Source organism: Nuphar pumila, chromosome 2 (genome assembly GCF_984573655.1).
Source record: "Nuphar pumila chromosome 2, dmNupPumi1.hap1.1, whole genome shotgun sequence".
NCBI classification, from domain to species: Eukaryota; Viridiplantae; Streptophyta; class Magnoliopsida; order Nymphaeales; family Nymphaeaceae; genus Nuphar; species Nuphar pumila.
The window spans coordinates 79,107,453-79,113,584 of NC_143250.1; the positions used below are offsets into that span (position 1 = coordinate 79,107,453).

Genomic DNA, 6,132 nt, shown 5'->3' on the forward strand with positions numbered 1-6,132 from the left:
CACTATAATTGAAGAAGAAATTTGAACCTACCGACAGTGAACCTTGGGAAAGAAACCGGTCTATATAATTTGTCAATTGCATCTGATTGGGACGCTCGGGTGGTCATTTTACTATAGTCGAACGAGTTTCTACCCTAGTCACTGCCCTTCCAACTTCAAAAGAAGACCGTGGACGATGTGGATCATGCAGCACGCCCCCTTCCAATTGCGACCCACAGGCCTCATGTTCGGACCTCATGACGGCAGATCAGGTGCAATTACATTGCACATGGCTGCCCTTCATCTGCTAATGAGCTCCACAACTGACTGACAATTAAAAAAAAATGAAGGGTTAACCGCCGTCTGCCCTGACGGGGTTTCTAGGCGTCCGTGGAATGCAGACCACACGCACCACGTAATAACGGTTCCTGTGGGGCCCATTGTTCAGTCTGTATCCAACTGTCCCTCGATAGCGTATGATCAGCATGACACCACGGACTGAGTGGACGTATGTGGGGAGGGTCCCAAATAAAGACGGAGGGCAGAGTGGCCCCCCACCCCCCAACTTTCAAGGCACGCACGCCACCTTTGTCGAAAGCGACACGAAGTCACCATCCCCACAAGACGACAGAGAGAAACCAGTCAACACTCAGAACACAGATACTGACTGCCTGGATCAAACCTCAGTCAATGCAGTCCAAGCATTGCCAGCTTTGCCTCTGGCCCATGGCCTGTCGCTTTCCACTCGTGTTTCAATTTACCAAATCACCCTCCATCTTTTCGGGGGGCAAGCAACCGGGAGCGTCATTTTCCTCAACGATCAGGTTCAAATGTCTTTACAGTTCTTTTGATTCAGTTGTGACCCTTGATCTTCTCTTATTGATGGCGGAGATTGCAGCTGAGAAGTTGAGGATGGACTTGGGAAAGGGTCACTTTTCTCGTTAGACGATTCTACCTGTCCAAAGAAAACAAATGGATGTGAGTCTGACGTGTCAAATGAGACGTTGCAGAAATGGACCGCTGATGGAGATGTTTTCTAACAAAACTTTGCGCGGACGAATGAAAGGAAAAATAAAGGAAGTAATTGGCGATGGTATTTTCGAATTCAATAGTTTAATCAATGTGATCCGTTCATTTTTCATCTAAACCAGTGCTTTTCATCACAATGCAATGCAAAAACATCATATGAAGGGTATTTTGGTCATTTAGAAAAGTTTCAGAAAGCTCCTGTCAAGCCACGGCTAAGTAAGTGCCATAGCCAATGGCATGTCATGTGACATGGCACTTAGCCGCTCCTTTGAGTTCAACTCGTTGCCAACCGACAAAAAGATTCTGTAAGTGGTTTAATAGTGGCATAAAACGCTTACCGTCCATATCCACCGGGCATTTGATATGGACGGTCGATATCCAAGCTCCCCACTCTGGCGTCCAACTCTTCAAAAATCATCAGCCATTTGAACTCTCTCTCTCTCTCTCTCTCTCTCTCTCTCTCTCTCTCTCTCTCACCCCAACTCCTATAAATCTCTGGCCTCTTCACACAGGAGCTCAGCCATCCAGAATCTCTACCTTTGATCAGTATCATACCTCTCAAAAAGCCAAAACCCAAAAGACATAAAAAGTGCGAGGAAGAGAGATCATGTCTAGTGCCATCGTGATGAGTGAAACTTGTGAGCCAGAGATGAGCAACAAGGCTACCGTGGAGGCACTCTACGATGCCTTGGCCCGTGGAGACGCCGAGAAGGTGAGCAGCCTTCTGGCCACCGACCTCGAGTGGTGGTTCCACGGGCCCCCCAGTTGCCAATACATGATGCGCATCCTCACGGGGCAGTCGACCCACCGAGCCTTCACCTTCCAGCCCCAGAACGTCACCGCCATCGGCGCCAAGGTGTTCGTGGAGGGCTGGGAGGGCGAAGGCGACTCCGTCTACTGGGTGCACGTCTGGACCGTCAAAGACGGAACCATCACCCAGGTGCGCGAGTACTTCAACACGTGGATCACCGTCCAGGACTTGAGGCCGCTCATGTTGAGGTCTGGGCGTGCCACTGGCCCCACGCTTTGGAAGAGCGACCTCACCGGGAATTGCAGTCGTTCCCTGCCCGGCCTCCTTGTTGCAATATAGTCCATGCTGCCTTCTTTTGCCTTGAGACGCACAAACACGTAATCGCACACCTTAAAGTTGCCTTTCTTGTCTCCAGTGTCTTCTGATAAAACAAAAATATCTCAATGTAAACCAAAACCATGTAGTTTCATCAATGCCCATATGTAACACAATCATTCCAGAGAGAAACGGCATTGTACATTGTATAATCTCTCTCTCTCTCTCTCTCTCTCTCTCTCTCTCTCTCTCTCTCTCAACAAATGCCAAACTTTTGAGTTAGAAATCAATTTAAGATGATGATTTGCTTTTAAATAATAAAATACGGTTCTCAGCCTACAAGGGCTCTTAGAATCTGATAGGGGCTACTTTTGAATGTCACCAAGTTGTGGGGAACATCACAAGTTAAAAACCCACGAATGGCATCCCCTGCCATAAGTCAGAAGCCAGGTGTACTATTTGGGTGAGCTTGAGAAGACTTCAAGAGTTTTACCAAACCAGATGACAACCAATGTGTAGTCGGTGATAGGGAGGAGGGGAGGGTTTCGCATGAATTATAAAAAAAAAGGTTCCTAAAATTAAAGACTATTTATCGTCTGTAGAAGTGAAGGATAGATTACGTATATCCCAAAACTGAAGGGCAGGAGGTCACAGACCGCAATAAAAAATTCGTATTGGCTGGGCAACAGTTTAAAGATTACACCTCCCCTCCTCTTTTTGGAGTCAATATTACGCCTGCAAGGCCACAATGATTTTTTTGTCCTTTATAGCAAGTTATTTGTTCTTTTGCTCCCTGGCGATTGTATCACCACTTCACTCCTACTCTAGGAAACGTGGGATTGATTGTTGAGCATTCTAACAAAAGGGGAAATCTTTATTGAGAGAACCACCTTTTGCCTGATGTCTCAAGAAGAGTCCAGGTTCTTCACAAAGACATGTCAGAACCCACTCAAACTGGTGAAGGGAGATCTAAAATCAGATTGATGGTTAGGTCCATATGTAACATTTTTCTCCTTTTGCATGAAATGATACATTTTGGTTCACTTTATTATGCAATAAGGGAAGTTTACTAATCTTATCATACACAACCCACGCTTTACCCGAGTTACTTATCAAGTTGGGAGATTCCTCCATTTTCATCTTCCGCTCACCTACGGCCATTTATATATATATATATATATATATATATATATATATATATATATATATATATATATATATATATATATATATATATATATATATATATATAGAGAGAGAGAGAGAGAGAGAGAGAGAGAAATTGGTAGGTGCAAAACTGATACGTGTTAAATGTTAATTGTTAAATGGGTTTTTCTGCTCTTCCGGCATTGGGCATGGTTGATTTACGAGGAATCTACACCTGGATCATGTGTTTTCGTTGAAAAAAAAATATTTGGAGCCTAAAAAAATTTACAAAGATTTTTGGATTGTTGATTTTTTGAACCTTATAAAAACCCACCCATGTGTTGAATCTAACAGTTCAAGAGCTGATCCCTGATTTCTATAAAATCAAGTACATAAATCACATCTGGATGGTCAGAATTTAAAAAATAAAATAAAGAACTCTGAAAAACGCATTTAGCACGTATCATTTAGCACTACCCATTACTCTATATATGTATAGTGTTCTCGACCCATTTCTCTCTTTCTCTCATTTTTCTTTCATTTTTTTACTTTATTTTTTTGTGCTACACAAAAAAAACAAATTTTTTTATTTGAAAAAGATTATATTAAAACTTCTCATGGGCCAAACACAACAAGAAACCTGTGGATTAGCAACGACCTAAATCCGACGCTAATCCGTCGCTAATTAGCGACGGATTAGCATCAAATTAGCGACGGATAACTTTCATCACGAATTTTTTTATGCTAAGTAGTACCAGAACTTATCCGCCGCTACTTTCGTCGCTAATTAGCGACAGACATGATCCATCGCAAATCCTTCGCTATTTTAAATTAGCGATGGATAATATCCGTCGCTAATCCATCGTTAAATTTAAAAATAAAAAATAAAAAATAAAAAAAAATGCTCTCCGTCGGCGCGTTCTCTGTCAGGGAGCAATTTTTTTTGCACAGAACCGGCGCGTTTCGGCGTCGGGACGCTCTTCCGCAGTGAGCCAGTCACGGCGGGAGAAGGGACGCGGGCAGCCATAGGAGGCTTCTCGCGGCGGCCGATCGGGAGGGAGAACGACTCCCCCTGGAAGGAGACCGACAAGCTCTGTGTCGATGGCCAGAGGACCTTCGGCGCCCGCTTCATGGAATAAACTGTCGGCGAAGGATTGGACGCACGGGAGGGGGTAGAGGAGCGACGTCGATCGGCCGACTGCGATATTTTTGGGGTTGTAGTGGAGACGGGATCCGGCGAGGGAGAGGCGGGACGGGCGGTGGAGACGGGATCCGGCGACGGAGAGGCGGGACGGGCGGTGGAGACTGACGAGGGGCACTACCGGGAGGAGGATGACGGCACAGGGGAGAGGTAGCGGGAGTTGATCTCCGGGGGCCGATGCCATTGTCACTCTCAGAGGGTGCGAGAGGCCGATGCGCGTCGTCAGAGGAAGGGCGGGGCTTCTGGCGTCCTGAGAAGTGCCTCAGGTGGGGACAGTTTAAATCGAACGGGGGGAGGGAAAAACGGAGGGAGGGAAAATTTCGAACGGGGGGAGGAAAAATTTTGCTCCTCCGGTGGGACAGTTTAAATCGAAAATTAGCGATGGAATTAGGGAGAGAATTTTTTTGTCCCTAATCTGTCGCTAATTAGTGATGGATTAGGGACGGAAAATTTCCCTCGCTAATTTTGTCGCTAATTAGCATTTTTTAGTGTTTTGGCGACGAAAAAATAGTGTCGCTAATCCATCGCTAATTAGCGACGGATTTAGCGAGGGAGATATTTCTGTCGCTAATTTCGTAAATATTTCTAATGTTAGCGGCAAATAGTTTTCTCTCGCTAATCCATCGCAAATTTGCGATGAAAAAAATCCATCACAAATTGTCGTCGCTAATTAGCATTTTTCTTGTAGTGAAATTTTCTTCTACTATAAGACTTTTTCGTGAATCCAACATGCCCTAAGGCACCTCTCTCTTTCAGTAAAAATGCCTACATGACTATACAACTAGTAGTTATTCAACAAGAACCAGATCAAGCCATTTCTAAAATGAATTTGAGACTCATCTGTGCATCGTGACTGTTGGTTACCTGTTACCGATGAGTGCCATGTATTTCATATTTATTTTTACCTTTTGCGTTAATGTCGTTAACATTTTAAATGTTAAAAATAATATTAATAAAGATTTGTATGGACCCCAAGAGATGAGGTGCCTTTCAGAGTCACTCTCTTGTCTCGTCTGAAACTCTCTCTCTCTCTCTCTCTCTCTCTCTCTCTCTCTCTCTCTCTCTCTCTCTCTCTCTCTCTCCTGCCATTAACGCCATGAGGGATTTGTTCCCTTTATCATCTATAACTCTCTTTTTAAGGTTTCTTGATCCCATGAGGTATATTAGTCTTCTTATTCTTTTTGTCCCTTTTTCTAACTTTTTTCTGCAATTACTATCTTCAATGCGCTTTGTCTGTGGTTTTTTCTAGAGTTTTGGGGTTGCATTTTGTGGTTTTTTGGAGAATCGTCAAGGATTTTGTGTTCAGATGATTTTTATTTGTTACTTGAGGTAATTTTCTTGGGTCTTGGGTCATCCTTTGGGGTTTAATCTATGATTCTGGAGGTACATTTTGTTGGATCCTGGCACTAGATCCAGTGTGGCCATAAGATCTCATAAAATAGAACATGAGTCATTGTATGGTGAGCTTATTAATAATTATAATGTGGCCTATTAAGTAAGATTAATGTAAATATTAATTTTAATTTAATGATAACATGTATAACCTACCTAATGGTTATGAAAGGGGTTATTGGATTGAATAAGACATTATTTTAAAGTTAGTTGTGAAATTAATCCAATCCTCCATGGATCTCTATATATGACTATGACCATGTCAAGAAAGATAGGGAGAGCAGTATGTGAGCTCTTTTTGAGGATTGTGAAGGGTTTC

General features: G+C 43.4%; 1 pseudogene across 1 annotated transcript; it reads left to right on the forward strand.

Moving 5' to 3' along the window:
* The first annotated feature begins 1,530 nt into the window (after positions 1 to 1,530).
* Positions 1,531 to 2,255, forward strand: LOC149845800 (wound-induced protein 1 pseudogene; annotated as a pseudogene). Its single transcript, XR_016430474.1, has one exon. The product of XR_016430474.1 is annotated as a wound-induced protein 1 pseudogene (transcript).
* Positions 2,256 to 6,132: the final 3,877 nt, after the last annotated feature.